At 41.3% G+C, this 16921-nt stretch overlaps 1 protein-coding gene and 1 long non-coding RNA gene across 34 annotated transcripts in view; one reads left to right on the forward strand and one right to left on the reverse strand.

Moving 5' to 3' along the window:
- Positions 1 to 16921, forward strand: part of LOC147832527 (uncharacterized) — an 845986-nt gene that overhangs the window by 207974 nt on the left and 621091 nt on the right. The window lies entirely within an intron of this gene.
- The window catches only part of thrb (thyroid hormone receptor beta), a 160264-nt gene that overhangs the window by 50507 nt on the left and 92836 nt on the right, over positions 1 to 16921 (reverse strand). For 7 of the 33 annotated variants that reach the window (XM_087293934.2, XM_087293926.2, XM_087293916.2 and 4 more), the window contains exon 3: positions 3649 to 3702. The exons of the other annotated variants lie outside the window; for them this stretch is intronic. The gene's annotated coding sequence lies outside the window, so the exon portion shown is untranslated. The remainder of the gene's footprint in view (positions 1 to 3648; positions 3703 to 16921) is intronic. 33 annotated transcript variants of the gene reach the window in all.

Here is a 16921-nt window from a genome sequence, read left to right on the forward strand (position 1 = left end):
CAGAACAGCAAATCAGCATTTTACAATAAACATTGAAGACTGAGCTAAATTCATTTTTAATCATAGGAATAAAATGCATAACTTTAAATAGGTTGTTTTGTAAAATATTTTGGAATAATATTATTTTCATTTACTTTTTTTTCTTCCAAAAACTGTATATGCAGCCATGCTGAGGTGACAAAGTTCTTTAATACAAAACTTTTTACCCACACGTTTTAAAGTAGACATAGCTGGTTTTTTACTTTCTCTTTAGACTAGTTAAGACAAAGGGGAGACTATAGCCAGCTGGCCGAATTTGGTCCTTCATAAGGTTTAATCTAGCCTGTAGATCATTTATGCTGAAAATTCCCTTTTTCTTCTGCTTACAATAGTTCTATTATATTGCGATATGACCTAATGAGACTCGGGAAGTATTGCCAAAATCTGAGATCTAAGCCAGTCACACAGAGAAATAAACTGCACATTACGAAAACATATTAGTTTGTCCAGTCTGACTATCATAACCATTTGCTCTCTTTCCACTAGACAAACATATACTGCATGAAGTATCTTTTTAATCTCTAATATGATCTGCTTTAAAAAAAACTTGGTTTCACATGTTCATTCTCAGTGATCATGAGAACAATATAATTTTTCAGTATTTCTTTTTTAATAAATCTGCAAAAATGTCAACAATTCTGTTTTTCTGTCAATTTAAGGTGCTGTGTGTACATTGATAAGGAACAAAATGAACTTAAACGATTAAAGTAAATAGCTATAATATAACAGAATGAAAAATCTAAGGGTCTGAATGAACTCTGTACCCACTGTGTGTGTGTGTGTGTGTGTGTGTGTGTGTGTGTGTGTGTGTGTGTGTGTGTGTGTGTGTGTGTGTGTGTGAAAAAAAGAAACTCAATAGCAGCATTTCCACTATCGGGATTTCCAATCGCCCGGGAGGTTGAGCAGTGAGGCCGAATCATGACGCGTTTTCACTGTCGGGCTAGTAGCTCGCAAAGCGTCACGCAAACCCCGCCCCCAGAACATCCCCCAAACGTTACTCAATCCACCCACTTTAGCGGGAATCAGGCAGATAAAGCACACCACATCATCACGAAACTATTAAAATTAGGACAACCAAAACAAACAAATGACACGTTACTGTACAGCAGTACAATGTATGTCTATACACACATGCCTGTGTGTTCTCATTCATCATATTAATTTACTCGCCAAGCGACTGTTGGCATCGAAATCCAGTGGTCTTGCCACTAACGGAGGGACCCAGCGCAGAGAGCGCACACATCCATAATATAACACCACATAGCCTATATAAAATTCTCCGTTAATAACTCGATATAAAATGTAGTTTATAACATCCTCAGTTAGACAGACGCTGTCCAACATTCATCCCAAATGCTCCGGAGAGAACTGAAACATGAACTTTTCCCTATAGGCTTAATGACACTAAGTTAGGTGATTCCCTTTATTTAAAGATGTTGCTTATTATATCTTAAGTAAAGGAAAGTGTGAAGTGTTTCAGCACATAAGAGCAGCACGTAGTAAAATATAGCCGATATTGCATTGCGCTCAGCAGCTATGCACTAATAAAGCTCTTTGTGTATTAAAATATTCCTTTTTTAATTTTACCACGTCATATAAAAACAAACACACATGTTCGAGGACACAGAACACATTTTGAACTTGCAGTTTTCCCCGATGCGTCTGTAAAGTGCTGCACAGCTGCAGACAGAAAAAAAGGTCGCCTAGTTTCTGCTTTCACTCAATCCCGAAAATGCTCTGTTTGCATGATTTGATTAATATCATCGTATTCAAATACTTTATGAATAATAATATTTAAAACATTCTCCTGTGTTAATTGTTTTTAGAAAATATCTAAAATCTTTATTTTTTCCAGAGAGGCTTTTGAAAAATGAAAGTTTTTGGCTTTAAAACAGTTTGATATAGTACCTAATTGTTATAGCTAGCTTTTGTTAGTTTTATATTGGTTTATTTATTTAATGTGATTTTAATATATCTGATATTTGTAATTCTTTAAATAATTTCAATATAGCTTAGGCTATTTTATCTAGCTATTACACTATTGTTTTAAGCCTACAAAAGTGGACACGAAATTTGTAAAGTTTAATGTCTTTCTGTTGTATTCATATTGTGTGTATCTCCAAAATAAATAAAAACAATAAAAAAGAAAAGAAAACAGCCGCTCGCAGCATCAACAGAGCTATGAAGGGAGCGCTCTTTTCCTTGGTCTCACATTCACATACAGGCATCTAAACTCGCACAAACACACCTTTTAAACTTGACAAAAACTCTCGAAAACCTTTACTGTCTGCTGTGTCTTTAATATGGTATATTGATTATTATGCGTTATTGAATCATCAAGGATGCAGCAAAGAAAAGTCACTTATAAATTAAAACTACTTTATTATTTTATGCAACAGCCTTACATTTAAAAGAGATACATAAGGGCGATCCAACGCAAAAAGACTCCAGCCTATAATTTGTTCCAGATGTTTTCTTTCCCTTATTTATTTATTTGTTGTGTTTAGCGCATGTACTCATGTGTGATCGGAAAACTGTCCCCGCCTCTACTTTCACTCTGCCCCGAAGCCCCGGCTGGCCCTCTTTGGCCCAAGATATTCGGCGGGCCGAAAAAGGCCGGCCGCTGGCCCCAAGAAAGCCCCAATTTGGCCCGATTAGGCCCCGGAAGTGACAGTGGAAACGCGACTGGCCTTGGCTCGCCCTGGCTCGCTCACTTTAGGCGCGATAGTAAACCCGGCTAATGGTTGTATCTATTGCTTGTACTGTAAAACACCACAGACTCTTTTTATGATTATTTTGATGTTGTGTTGCTTTAATTAGTATTAGACAATTCAAATAAAATGAATCAAATGTGTGTGTGTGTGTGTGTGTATATATATATAATATACATAATTTTTTTTGTTGGAAAGAGAAGACCTTAGGCTACACTCATACTGCAAGGCTTAGTGCTCAAATCTAATTTTTTTCTCAGATCTGATTTTTCTGCATCACTGTTCACATTGCTCTCATAAATGGCATATATCAGATTTGCAGTGTCAACAGACCATGGTCCTAAACTGACCCGCTTCAAGCAGAGAAAGCTTAGTGTAACCTTTCTGCTTGGCACCATCAATAGATGTGGGGGTGGGTGAAAAAGTAGCACCAAATTGTACTAAAATAGTCACCCGCTATGTCGGTAGCCCCTTTCACATAGCGATGATGGTAAATATTGGGAAAATTACTGGAACAACTTTACCGTAAAAATTTTTTAAAAAGCAGTGTTCACATGGGCCAGGACATTGTGGAATTTTTCCAAAAAAGACTATTCAAACATCCATTCCAAAATGGCAGTAAATTATTACATCATTAACCAGAAATGGCCTCTAAATGGCTCCAACTGTAAAAGGTCAGGCTTTTGTTGATGATTTAACTTTTATTTCAAGCTTAAGCAATTATGCAGCTGCTTTATCTCAGAAACATCCAAATGCAGGACGCAGCTAAATGTTTACACATTTGACAACATTACAAATTCTATGGATGCATAATTATTGTAAACAACTTTGATGAACACATAGAGGAACACTTTTGCATGTCGAAAAGTACATAATATGTGTGTGTGCTGGCGCTCACCGTAGCACTCCTTCACTTCATGTGTACAAGCAACTAAAGCAAAGCTTGAAGATACTGTAAACAAACAGCAGTTTATTAAGAATTTTGATGACAATTTTTTTTACACAGTTTGCATTAGTTTTTCTCAGTGGCTTTGGTGCAGTTCTTACAACACTATTTACATTTGCACAACAGTTAATGCATTTCTCAAAACATTTGCACATCCTAGTAGTGGTTTTTCATTCTTTCCAACAAATTGCAAATGCTTTTGGACATGCATTAATTGCTATTATACAACTCTCTGCTGTTTATAACATTATCATTTGCTTATGTCACATCAGTCAAAATGAACTAAACTTGTGAATTGTGAAAAGTCATTGCATATAAAACTAATAGTCCTTATTTCATTACTTGAGTCATTACATACAAAAATGTTGAACTTGTTGTCAAAATCTGTCAAGCAAATTTTATAAAAACAAATTTAAATCTTTGTTTTCTTGAAAATCTCTTTAAAATTGAACAATTTGATGAATGATTTACAGACGTGTGTATGTTGTAGGCTCAGTTCCAATCTGTACTGCAATATTGTGTACAGTTGTGCACAGCTCTACCTAAAGGGAGTTTATGTTTTTTGTAAATAAAAGTGTGTTTATTCTTTTGCACAATGCTGGTAATAAATTAGAATTGCAAAGAGCAAATGCAGCAAATATGTAAAACATACATATTCAGTGTATTGTACTCAGATACCTAACTAAGCAGTGATGTCTAACTTAGCTGTAGTTTTCAAATGACTGTGAAAACAGTATATAGTGCTGTTTTGAGCATTTTCAGGAAGTGTCACCAAAATCAGACTTTTTTGCATTGAAAAAAATGTACAGAGTAAACTGTCATAATGAAAACATGACAAAGCCATTTGACTATCTTGTTCATAAACAATGGTGTTAGGACTTTTCATTTTGATGATACTGACACTTTGTTTGACATGAATACTTGCTTTTGAGTAATGAACTATCCATATTGAGCATGTGACGTGCTTTTGCAGGTTATCAGCTAGGTTTTGCAGTTTGTACATTAAATAACTTAAACTCAAAATAATCTTTCTTGTACATTTATTTGACAAGTAACTTTGTACTGGTGTGGGATAACACATTTCTAACATTTACAGTTAAGTACATCAAGGCACATTGTTGCACCTGTAAAACTTAGATTTTATTTTGCCCTCCCATTTATTTAAAATAATATTTCTGAAAATTTTCACTGTGTTTCCTAAAAAATAATTATTCTGCAGTCATAATAAGTCCTATTTCTTACTGTTTATTTCTTGAATAAAAGCATTTTTTTCTTTAAAAAATTAAGGTCAGTATTATTAGCCTCCTTAAGAAAGATTTACTGAATATTTTTGATATGCACGACAAATCAGTTACAAAATAATTTGACAAATTATTTCAACTTTTGTAGTTACTGATTAAGTCTTTAAATTACACTTTAATCTGAATAAAAGACTATAAAATACTAAAAGGGACTTTGTCTAAATACAAATGTCTTGCAAAATAACTAGTAAAATGTTATGACTGTCACCATGGGGAAGATTGAAAAGTAGATATTAGAAATTAGTTAGTTAAACTATTATGTTTAAAAATGTGTTGTAAATAAATAATGTGTTGAAGACGGAAATCAAAAATTAATGAAGGCAAATCTAAACGAGTTGAATATGACTTACAGGAGCATGGAGGTTACAGAAGGTTACAGAAGTCATCATGGCGACGGAGTATAGCACTTCCGTTCTCCTCCTCGGGGAACGAAGGGTTACTTCTGTAACCTCGAACGTTCCCCTTTTCGGTTGGGGAACTCCAGTGCTATAAGTTGATTTGATGTTCAAGTGGGATAATCTTTGTTTGGACACGGCACTTCCCTGCTGCCGTCCACCATAACAGACAAAGAGCTTCTCTTATCTTAAGGATACTGAATCGAGTGGCTCGAAGGGATCTGATCGCAAGCTCGTGAGGACGAGGGCAAGATCCCAAGAGGGCATGAGAAAGGGCGAATTGGATTAATTTGCCTAGCACCTCTGAGGAATCGGATGATGAGGTTATGCTTTCCCACGGTGCTGCCAGCCACCACGTCATGGTGAGCGGAACGTAAACCTTGAAAGTGGAGGGTGACAGCCTGCTATCCAGCTTCTCTTGAAGGAAAGAGAGCACAACACTGATCTGGCAAGTTCGGGCGTCTTCTCTGCAAGAGACACATCATTCAGTGAATAGACTCCACTTCAGGGCGTAGGCGCGCCTCGTGGAGGGGGCTCTAGCCTGAGTGATGGTATCAACCACCGCCCACGGCAGGTTACCTAAGTCTTCCTCGCATCTAGGGACCACACTTGGAGGTTCCAGAGATCGAGGCGAGGGTGCCAGATGGTGCCTTGTCCCTGAGAAAGTAGGTCCTCTCTCAAAGGGATCTGCCAGGGGAGAGCCGTCGTGAGGAGGGAGAGCTCTGACATCCTGCTCCTCGTCCTCCCTGACCTTGCTCAGTAGCTGCACGATCAGGCTCACTGGGGTAAACGCATACTTGCGTGTGCCCCGAGGCCAGCTGTGGGCCAGTGCATCCGTGCCGAGAGTGCCCTCGGTCAGGGAATAAAACAACTGGCAATGAGCGTTCTCGGGGGAGGCAAACAGATCGATCTGGGCCTCCCCAAATCGCGCCCATATCAGCTGAACAGACTCGGGGTGGAGTCTCCATTCTCCAGAGAGGCGATTGATACGCCAATGCAGCTGGGCACCTTCCCACAGGGCCCGCAGCTGCATGCCCGCGACACACGGCTCCCCAGCCCGTGTTGGAAGCATCTGTTGACACAACAAGATGACTGGACACCTGTCCCAGAGGCACACCGGCCTGCAGGAACGAGGGGTCGTTCCAGGGGCTGAGGGTGCGGCGACACAGCGCAGTAACAGAGACTCGGTGTGTGCCTGCATGCCATGCGCGTCTTGAAACTCGATCTCGAAGCCAGTGCTGAAGTGGTCTCATATGGAGCAGTCCAAGCAGCGTGACAGCCGCAGCGGATGCCATATGCCCCAGGAGCCTCTGAAAGTATTTCAGTGGGACCACTATTTTGCTGTCGAGCTCCCTCAGACAGTTCAGCAACAGGCAAGCGCGCTCTCTGGAGAGGCGCTCTACCATGGTGACCGAGTCCAGCTCCATCCTGAGAAAAGAGATCCTCTGCACCGGGGCGAGTTTGCTCTTTTCCTGGTTGACCTGCAACCCCAATAGGCGAAGATGCTGGAGCACCTCGTCTCTGTGCATAGTCAATTGCTCCCATGAGTGGGCTAAATCAGCCAGTCATCGAGATAATTGAGTATGCGGATGCCCACGAGCCGAAGGGGCGCTAGGCGGAGACAGAGAGAGCCCGAAGGGGAGGACCTTGTATTGCCACGCTCGACCCTCGAACGCAAACCGCAGGAACTGACGGTGGCGCGGAAGAATGGAGACATGAAAATACGCGTCCTTCAGGTCTATAGCTGCAAACCAATCCTGAGGATGAACGCATGGGAGGATGCGCTTCTGCGTGAGCATTCTGAACAACAGCTTGCGAAGGCAGTGGTTCAAAACGCGCCGATATAGGATTGGCCATGACCCAACGCTCTTTTTAGGTACGATGAAGTACAGGCTGTAAAACCCACTCTCCATCTCGGCTGGAGGAACTGGCTGCTAACCAGGCAGGCAGAGCCCTCGCTAATGGCTTCATTGCAGCAATCGCTGACGCACCAGCGGAGGGGCAGCGCGGAGCGGGTGTGCTGATCCGGGCAGCGCGAGGGTCCCACAGAAGAGCTGGAGGAGAGCGATTCGCTCTAACTCCACACCCTGACTCCGGACCGTCCCCCCAGCACCCGTGAGCCGCTGGCGGAGCATGTAGACCCTGCGAGCTGAGAGGCAGCGCGTCCCAGACTAGCAGGGCCCCCAGCGCTCGTGAGCCACTGGCGGAGCGCACCGAACCTGCGAGCTAGAGAGCACAGTGTCTCAGACTGGCAGATTTCGGGCTGTCACATCCGGGGAAGTGGAAAAGTGCCCTTTAATTTCATGGCAGTAAAAGGTGCTGTTGGAAATGGCGCCCCGCCCTCCAGCGGGGAAACAGCAAGTTCCCTCTTCTCCAGATGACCTGTCCCTGGGACGCTTCGCGGTCCGTTGCCGGACTTAGCGGCGTTCTGGGCAGGGGGAGCTGCCTGCTTCTGAGGTGCTCGACACGCTCGCTTCGCCAGAGGCGTGTGTGGGGGCGGTGCAGCTCTCGTAGCCGGGCGCCTTCGGCGAGGAGCAGGTATGGATGGCACGGCGGGTGGAGCGGGCTTACGGAGCCGCCGATAAGACATCACCCATCGGACTGCTCTCTCACTGCCCGAATTCCTGGGTGAATTCGCAGACCGTATCGCTGACCAGCTTGGGATATGGGCAAGTCAAGAAAGTGGACTTTGCGCATATCAGCCAAGTTTTAGTCAGGGGTGGCGCTCCTAGACCACTAGTGTGGACATCGTCCTCCCCAAAGCACACGCAGCGGACTTAGTAGTCCGAAGAGCTTAGTCGGCTGCGGTGCGAAGCTCATAAGCCTGGGTTGGACCCACCCTCGTGCAGCTTGCCCAGCGCCTGCGCTTGGTAGCGCTGGTAGGTGGCTATTGCATGCAAGGCGGAAGCAGCCTGGTCCGTAGCTTTGTAAGCTCTAGCTCCGAGGAGCAGAAAACTTACAGGCTTTGGATGGGAGATGAGGCAGACCCCGCCAAGAAGAGGCGCCACGCGGATTAACCGCCATCACGCACTCAACCTGAGGTATCGCCACATACCCCCTGGCCGCTCCACCACCAAGAGTGGTGAGGGTGGAGGGACACGCAGCACGAGCAAAAAAAAGTGCCCTTCAAGTCCGCGTGAGCCTACTGTGCACCTCCGGGAAGAAGGGAACGCCCCTCTAGTCGGTCCGGCCGCGGAGCTGGGGGATAAACCATCTCCAACCCACGGCCGAAGCAGCCCGGGAAAGCACGCTAACACATCCTTTTCAGGATCCATTTTGACAGCGCTCACCTGCACGAAGGGGGCGAGCGGGTCTGGATCATCATCGGACAATGAAAGCCCACCCTCCGATGCCGCGGTGGATGTCTGGTCTCCGGTGTCATCGAGCGTAAGGGCTACCATCTGTTAGACGGATCGCTTCCACTGCTCGAAGCTTAGATGGAGCGCTTGGAGGAGCGAGAGGTCCGCAGGCCCGTGGGCGACGGATTATCTCTCGTTAAACCCTCAGATCTGCCCGAGTGCCCGCTGCAAAGAAGGGGACAGCTGGGGTGGTTTGCCCTTTTGCAAAGGCTAGCCGCGATCTTACTGCGCAACAGTCATAGCATCGCAATGACGACATGAACTGCCCGCGAGCAGCGCATTAACATGCTGGAGCATGTAACGCAGTGCCCGTGCCCATCATCCGAGGACAGGAACCCACTGCATCCAGAAACGCACAGTCGGAGCGCCGTCCTGAAAAGGACGTGCTGCACGACTGTGTTGCTCTCTTTGTGAATTTGCAACTTTATACGCACCGCTCTGGAGGACCGGACCCAAAGGCACGCCAGGCAAGGGAGAAAACCCAGCTTGACCGTCTGCCGCTGCGTTGTTGACATTCTGGACCGGGAGAAGCTCTCGTTCGCTCGGCATCACTGGATCACAGCAGGAGGAACCCTCATCGACTCGATCAGAAAAGTCTCTGAAGCGAAAAGGATGGCGTTTGCTGGTGCCAGGTGTGCTTATATGCTCAGTTAATTGGCAATGCAGTACACCTGCGCAAGCTTACGCTGCCAATTCATTGCTTTCATTGGCCCGTTCAATACTCTTTCAGACAAGCGGCTTCTGAACGGAATCCTCCCATACGTGGATTTAGAACATCAAATCCACTTATAGCACTGGAGTTCCCCAACCGAAAAGGAATAAAATTAAATTTACCTATGCAAATTCTTCTGCCTCAGACAAAGAGCTGTAAATTACTATTCAAGGAAGTTAGCTTCTAATTGGTCAACTTTCCATGGAGGGTGGATCCGAACCGACCCTATATATAAGTTAGGACCAGGCTAAACTTAATCTCTCTGTTAAAACTCTCTTGGGACCTCTCTTGGCCCCTCTCTTCTCTGAAACACGCTGCCTGGGAGCTCCCTCTCTCCCTCCCAACTCCAAGCAACCCCCCTCTCTGCTCCAAAGGCCTCTGTTTTGAACTTTCATCAACCCTCTTCAACTTCCTCAGAGACTGAGAAACCTCCAAGAAAGCAGGCAGAAACCCAGACAGAAAGGGTTAATCGCCCCGCGTCTCGGATATTGCACCGCCCAGAATCCTCTTTGCCGCTTCAACTTGAAACTACAACCTCGTGAGGAACAAAGAGCAACATCAACCACGTGCTCAATAACGGGAGCTCGGAACCTAATCACAAACAGACAGCAGAATCTAATGTCTTGAACTTTGATCTTGCTACCCTGCTCAACTTTGTTAATAGCATCGCTGAACGATTCGGTTGTTCGGAGAAAAAGAGTCAATTCATTTGAAGCCCCGTTCAAATGAATCTTCCTCCCGCCAAGATATTCCGCTATATAATGTTCCAGAAGGTACACGAGCTTTGAAATCTGAATCATAACTCGCAACATTATAACGGCGGGAAAGGTGCGGGAAGAATAACCTTGAGCTAATTTACTACAGTAATAATAGTGTAGATATGCGAGCACTCTAATCCACAATATAATTCGTCACAGATTATTAATGTGGATATGCGTGCAAGTTAATCTACAGTATTATTATGATGTGCAACCTGTTTATTTGTGGAGAATGAACAAAGCATGAAATATGTAATTTTACAACTGAGAGAGCAAGTGCCCGATAGAGTGGTCGTGACACCTAGAGCGCGCAGAGAGAGTCATATCTCCGCAGTCTGCTACCGATGGCTGATCTCGCTTCTCCATGGCGTTTTGACAAAAATTCACACCAAAATTTAGGGGGGCCAAGCACGGGGACTGATGGAAGAGTGCTCTTTGTATGAAATTTGATAACACACGTTAAATGAAAAAAAAAAAAACCTTGTGACGCAAGTGTATTTAGTCCCATTAAGGTTATCAAAAATCAAAGTTTACATGGTAGTCCTGACTCTAAACCAAAGTATTGTCTTAATCATATTAAAATCGGAACATTGGTGTTCATGTACGTATATTGAAAGTTCCAGATTATGTCAGAGACAGTGCATTCCTCTGCCTTTGAGCTCTCAAATGTGTCATTAAGTTTCACGTCTTTCCTCCTTACACACACGTTTTGTAAAGCATCTGCTTCACGTCACTGTGTCAGAATCCTTGCTTGTAAAATAAGCTTTAGAACGCTTAGTTTGAGCGAATTTGATGAATGCGATCATGCGTGCTGATCTGAAGAGAGCCTCTCTCGCTCACTGAATGTGCTCTACTGCGTTCATTGTGTGTGTCCATCCGTTCTCTAAGCAACAAGAACCAACGCCTGACCCCGCCTGTCAGTATTCCTCAAAATTGTTTAAAAATAAACATTTAGAGATGGTGTGACAACGCGTACTTATGTGTGACTTTAATGCACCCCTTAATGCTTCTTACGTCCTTGTCGCAGCACCAGTGGCACCTGAAATTAGGCACCGAAATTCATTTGCTGATTTGATCCGCTACAAACCAGTTACAAAGGTACCGGTGCTATAATGGCAGTGGGTTTTTTAACTAACCATACCAGTAACAGTTACTTTAAGAAAAAAATGAGGGTGGGTGACATAAAACAGCTTTTGACATAAAACATGACTATGCTGATGTTTCTTTAAACAAAATTTGTTTAAATTTGTTTTAAAACTGCAATGTTCCAAATATATATATATATATATATATATATATATATATATATATATATATATATATATATATTGGAACATTGCAGTTTTAAAACAAATTTAAACAAACTTTGTTTAAAGAAACATCAGCATAGTCATGTTTTATGTCAAATGTTTTAGGTATATATATATAGTTTTGGAAGATCTGAAAATTGGTAAAAATCCATTTAAAACAGCTATAATGAATACACATTTACTCTGTGTGAGCATGTGTGTGTGCGCATTAATCAAGAAATATGATTCTGTTGTTACAGAAAAAAAATACTATGCTGTCAGCTCTCTTTCCTCATTCATCCATCTTTTTCTCCGCCCTTCTCTGTCCTTTGTTTTTTTCTGTCCTTCAGTGTTTGAAGGCCATCCAGAGTATTGGCACACATTTTTGGCTCATGCAGCATGTTTACTTGAGCCTTGTATCCACTTTCCCTCTCTCTATCCATTCTGCCATTGTTTTTCACACAACATATTTAGATCAGCTTAGAAAAAGATTAAACACTCTTAGAAATAGTTCACCCTGAAATGAACATTGTGACACTATTTACTCATGCTGTTCCAGACTGTTGCTCATGTCACTACAGCAGGGCTGCTGGACAAATACTGGACAAATATGCAATATTGTTGATGAATATTGTGATACTTCTTTCAATATAACATTTTCCTATAAAAGTGCAATTTTTATTAGCTATGATGTTGAAAATTTTATTTATTTAACTATGTTAAAATAAACATGTAAATGTTCTTCAGATCTAATTCAGACAATGTAAAATCACAAACATTCAGTCTTTAAAACACTATGATAGAGTAAAACCCTCAGCAGATATTCTGACTGACATTGTCTTGTCTCAATTTGTTCTATACAGTAAGTAGTTAGACTACAATTCATTAGTATGGTGTAGGGTAGGGGTGTTCAACCCTCTTCCTGGAGATCTAACTTCCTGCAGAGTTTAACTCTAACCTTTATCGAACACAACGAAACTAACTTAGCAGAATCTGAAGGAGCACTTGGTAATAAAAGACAGGTGCATTTGATTAAGATAGCAGCTGAACTTTGCAGCAAGGTAGATCTACAGGAACAGGCTTGTGCACCACTGGCGTAGGGCCTCCTTTTGCAGACAATGCAGCATCAATTAGTCTTGGGAATGACAAAATTTCTGCACAGTGGCCATGAGGAATTTTGAGACATTATTTTTGCAGAAATGTGGCCAGGTCACTACATAATGCTGGCAGAGGAAAACGTTTTATGAATCGCTCCTTTAAAACACCCCAAAGTGGCTCAATAATATTTAGATTTGGTGATGGTGCAGGCTTTCATGTTCATCCAACTTCTGTCTAAAACAATTCTATCACCAGTCTTGCTGTGTGTATTGGTGCATTATCATCCTGTTACACAGCACTGCCTTCAGAATACAAGGTTTGAATCATTGGGTGCACATGGTCCTCCAAAATGGTTTGGAAGTGACCTTGGAAGTGACACAACCATATAGTACTGGTATTGAGCCTTAGGAATGCCATAATATTGCAGCCCAAACCATCACTGTTCCACCGCTGGGTGGTAAGTTTCTTTAGGAATTCGCCACACAGTAACTCCTGGATGGGGAAAAGACAGTGAAGGTGGACTCAATAGAGAACAATGTGTTTCACATTGTCCACAGCCCAAGATTTTCACTGCTGGTACCACTGAAACCAACATTGGCATGAGTGGCCTAGAGTTAGCCTATAGCTGCCCGGTCATGTATATCCAGGTTAGCACCTGGATATCTCTTTTAGACAGATTCCTCTCGCATCCACATAGTCTTGCTTGATGTGGTGCATTTGTTCTTGGATACCATGCTGCATTACATAGGCAAAATAACTTAACTTGCCATAGTGTATAATTGAGAGAAAAAAAACTTCTAAAATTTATTGTAGCCCTGAAAAATTAGTTATAGATAGGACATTGGAAAATTGGCAATTACATGCTTTAGTAATAACATTTATCTACATTAAAAAACCTTGAGCTCGAGAGGCATCGTCGGACAGCAGATGGAGTAGACGTGTCTACGCTGTGATTTTGCAGCCACTTTGTACATAATATTGTCTGTAAACCTGACCACAACAACGTAGTTTATATTTCAGTGTCAACATGACCTCAAAATCGAGTAAACAAACTAAAAAAGACACCAAAACGGACTTTGCTGACAACGTCTCCAGCGAGCTCAAAATGGCGGAGATTGCGAAGCTGTTAGAGGAACACCGCCAGGCCTTATCAGCCGAATTTAAGTCTACCATATCCTCACTTGAGTCAAAATTCGACTGCGTTCAAGTTGCGGTAACAAAACATTCTTCTAAGATTGCTTCTCTTGAATCTAACGCTGTTGACGAACGCATGCTAACGCTGGAAGCGACCTGCGCCGCCCTGTCCGACAGTAACGCTAAGCTGCTCGTGAAAGTCACCGACCGGCCGAAATAACATCCGCATAATCGGCCTACCAGAAGCAATGGAGGGACCGCGACCCTCTGCCTTCTTCTCACAACTTCTATTTGATACTCTGGGAAAGGATGTTCTTTCTTCTCCACCGGAGATTGACCGAGCCCACAGGGCTCTCGTCAACAAACCTGCGGCCGGTGAAAAGCCACGCGTGGTCATCATCGGGTTACACCGTTATCAGCAAAAGGAGATGATAATCCGTGAAGCGAGAACCAAAAGAGGGAAGCTGATGTTTCAAGGCCACCCAATTGCCATATATGAAGACTATGCGCTTGAGGTGATAGCACAACGATCTAAATACCGACAGGTGATGGGGGAGTTGTACAATTTCGAGCTCAAACCAGCTTTGCTTTTTCCTGCGAGACTGTCTGTTACAGCCAAAGATGGGAGTCGAAGATCGTTTACATCGGTGTCTGAAACTGAGGAGTATTTGCGTTCTATCCGGTCTGCCTCTCCTCCCTGAGGTAGCTCAAAATACCTGACGCACAGTTGGCTGCGTGCACTCTCAAACGCGCTGTTTTCTAAGAATGCTACGATCAAGTACAATACAGATGTTAAGTGTTGCACATACGATGTTTAGTTATGCTGACCATTTATTGTCATTATCATTATTTGTTTTATATACTTCCTTTCAAACATTTTTGATAAAACTGAGAAACTGAACTGAATTTTTGCAGCAGACAATCTACTGCAATACATTATCAAGATAAGGAACTCACAAAGTTTTTTTTTAAAATCCCTGTTATTACAATAGTATCATTTTTAATTTTTTTATCAGAACGGTCACAGCATTGTTTATTTATGTTATGTGCATCATGGTTTGTTCACTGTATTGGTTACCATTGTAAAAGTATGCAAATATTAGAGGTCTGTTTAAGTGCCTTATTTGGTCATCTATCGATATTTGGTTTTTGCTATTTTACAACAATTGATTAAATAGATGATACGTAATATTCTATTGTTACTTGTTTCTTTAGTTTTTTAGATGTTTCTAAAGATATTTAGATGGTTCTCTAAATTTTTTTTTGTATTTTTTTCTATTCACTTGACATTTGAAAGTAAGGTTTTAGATTATTTTTGTTCTGTAACATAGCCTGCTAACTTACGTAAATTTTATAAAAAAAATTAAAAATTTAAAAAAAGCCGGAGTTTATGATGTGGAGCCTGAATGCTCAATTAGGTTTTTTCTATAGGGAATATTGTATATTTATTTCAATTATTTATTTATTTAGTTTTCTTTTTTTTTTCTGGTTTCTTTGCTAACTTTTTAATGTTTTATTTCAACATGGAGTCTGTCAAAATCAGGATCTCAGGAAATGGCTAGTGTAACTACAGTGAATGGCAATGAGATGCATCTAATCTCCTGGAATGTCAAAAGAATTAATAACAGGGTCAAGATATTGTTTCAATCTGGTTCAAGATATTGTGTTGGATAGATCCTATTCTAAGCAATCAGTTTTATCCAAGTCGGCAAAAATAGTGGCAGACTATACTTCTCAGTTGGGTATCTCTGACCCTTGGAGACACAAACATCCTCAGGATAAAATCTACTCTTTTTTTTCTCACATGTGCATCATCCAATTTCAAGGATTGATTTCTTTCTTCTTGATAATAAACTGTTAAACTGCGTCAAGGCATGTACCCATCATGCAATAGTAATTTCCGACCATTCCCCTGTATCCATAGATGTAGTTTTAGTCCCTTAGAGATTTACATCCCCAATCTCTCAGACTCTTCTAGATTATCAGATGACAATAGGGCTGTAACGATACACCAAACCCACGATTCGGTTCGTATCACGATCTCTGACCCATGATTCTGTTCGTATCACGATTTTTTTTTTTCGTGGGGGGTGGGAAAAAAAGATTTTTAAAACAATTTTTTATTAAATAACATTTGAAAAATCTTTATAAATTGAACATCAAAGAACAATATTAACTATGCAAATCATTAACAATATAAATAGCCATATATAAAATAAATAAATAGCCAAAGATATATCACTTTTGTTTTCTTTGTAACAAAATACTGTTGAAAAACCAAACAGAACTAAACTCCATGGTGTAGATGGTTCAAGCATGTTGAAAATTATTTTTCAATCAAGTTTTCTTACATAGAAAAAGTAAATTAAATGGCTACTAGGGATGCTTATTTCGGTTTATTTGCTAACCGACAACCGCCGTTCATTAATCGGTTATTAACGGTTAACTGATTGCTATTAATTTTATATTAAACAAATTGACGTGTCTATTTTGTGTCTGACACATTAAATATTGCATTTTAAAATACTGATTTACTTTTATATGCTAGCATATTAATAACGGAACAGAACAACAGAGCATCTTCAAGCACCTGCAGTGTTTAGCACAGAAGAGCAAAATAATCTAAATAAAATGAATAAAATAAATAGGACTGCCCTAAATTATTTTCACTTAAATAATTAATTTATATTAAAAAAACGTAAATACTGACTGATTCTTTTTAATAACCGGCATAGGCTTTTTTTTCCCAATCATATGTTTTTTCTTCCATCAAATAAAAACAGCTGACTTCCTTAAATTGCTCGCTCCACGGAAAATATGCATTTATTTAATGCCCCGCTGTTATTATTATAATCACAAAACCTTTTACATTTTAATAGAAATCATTATTTTAAAGATTATGTCTTGCTATATGGTTTCCTCTCTCTCCCTCGCGGTTCAAGTGCGTGCTGCATGATGAAAAGACAACAACAACGCGTGCATATGTTGACTTTTTGTAAACAGTTTTGTTGTTTAAATATGATATTGCATTAATGTGCATACATGCTTTATAAGCTGTAAAATAAAAAGTAAAGCCTGTTTGTTGCGTTTATTATGCAGATCCAGGTCAACATCAGCGCTGGTTTAGCATCAACACGTCTGTATCAAACTGCAATATTCTTCTTCCATTTTGCTTCTTT

The sequence above is a fragment of the Danio rerio genome, chromosome 19 (genome assembly GCF_052040795.2).
Source record: "Danio rerio strain M-AB ecotype USA chromosome 19, GRCz13ab, whole genome shotgun sequence".
Taxonomy (NCBI): domain Eukaryota; kingdom Metazoa; phylum Chordata; class Actinopteri; order Cypriniformes; family Danionidae; genus Danio; species Danio rerio.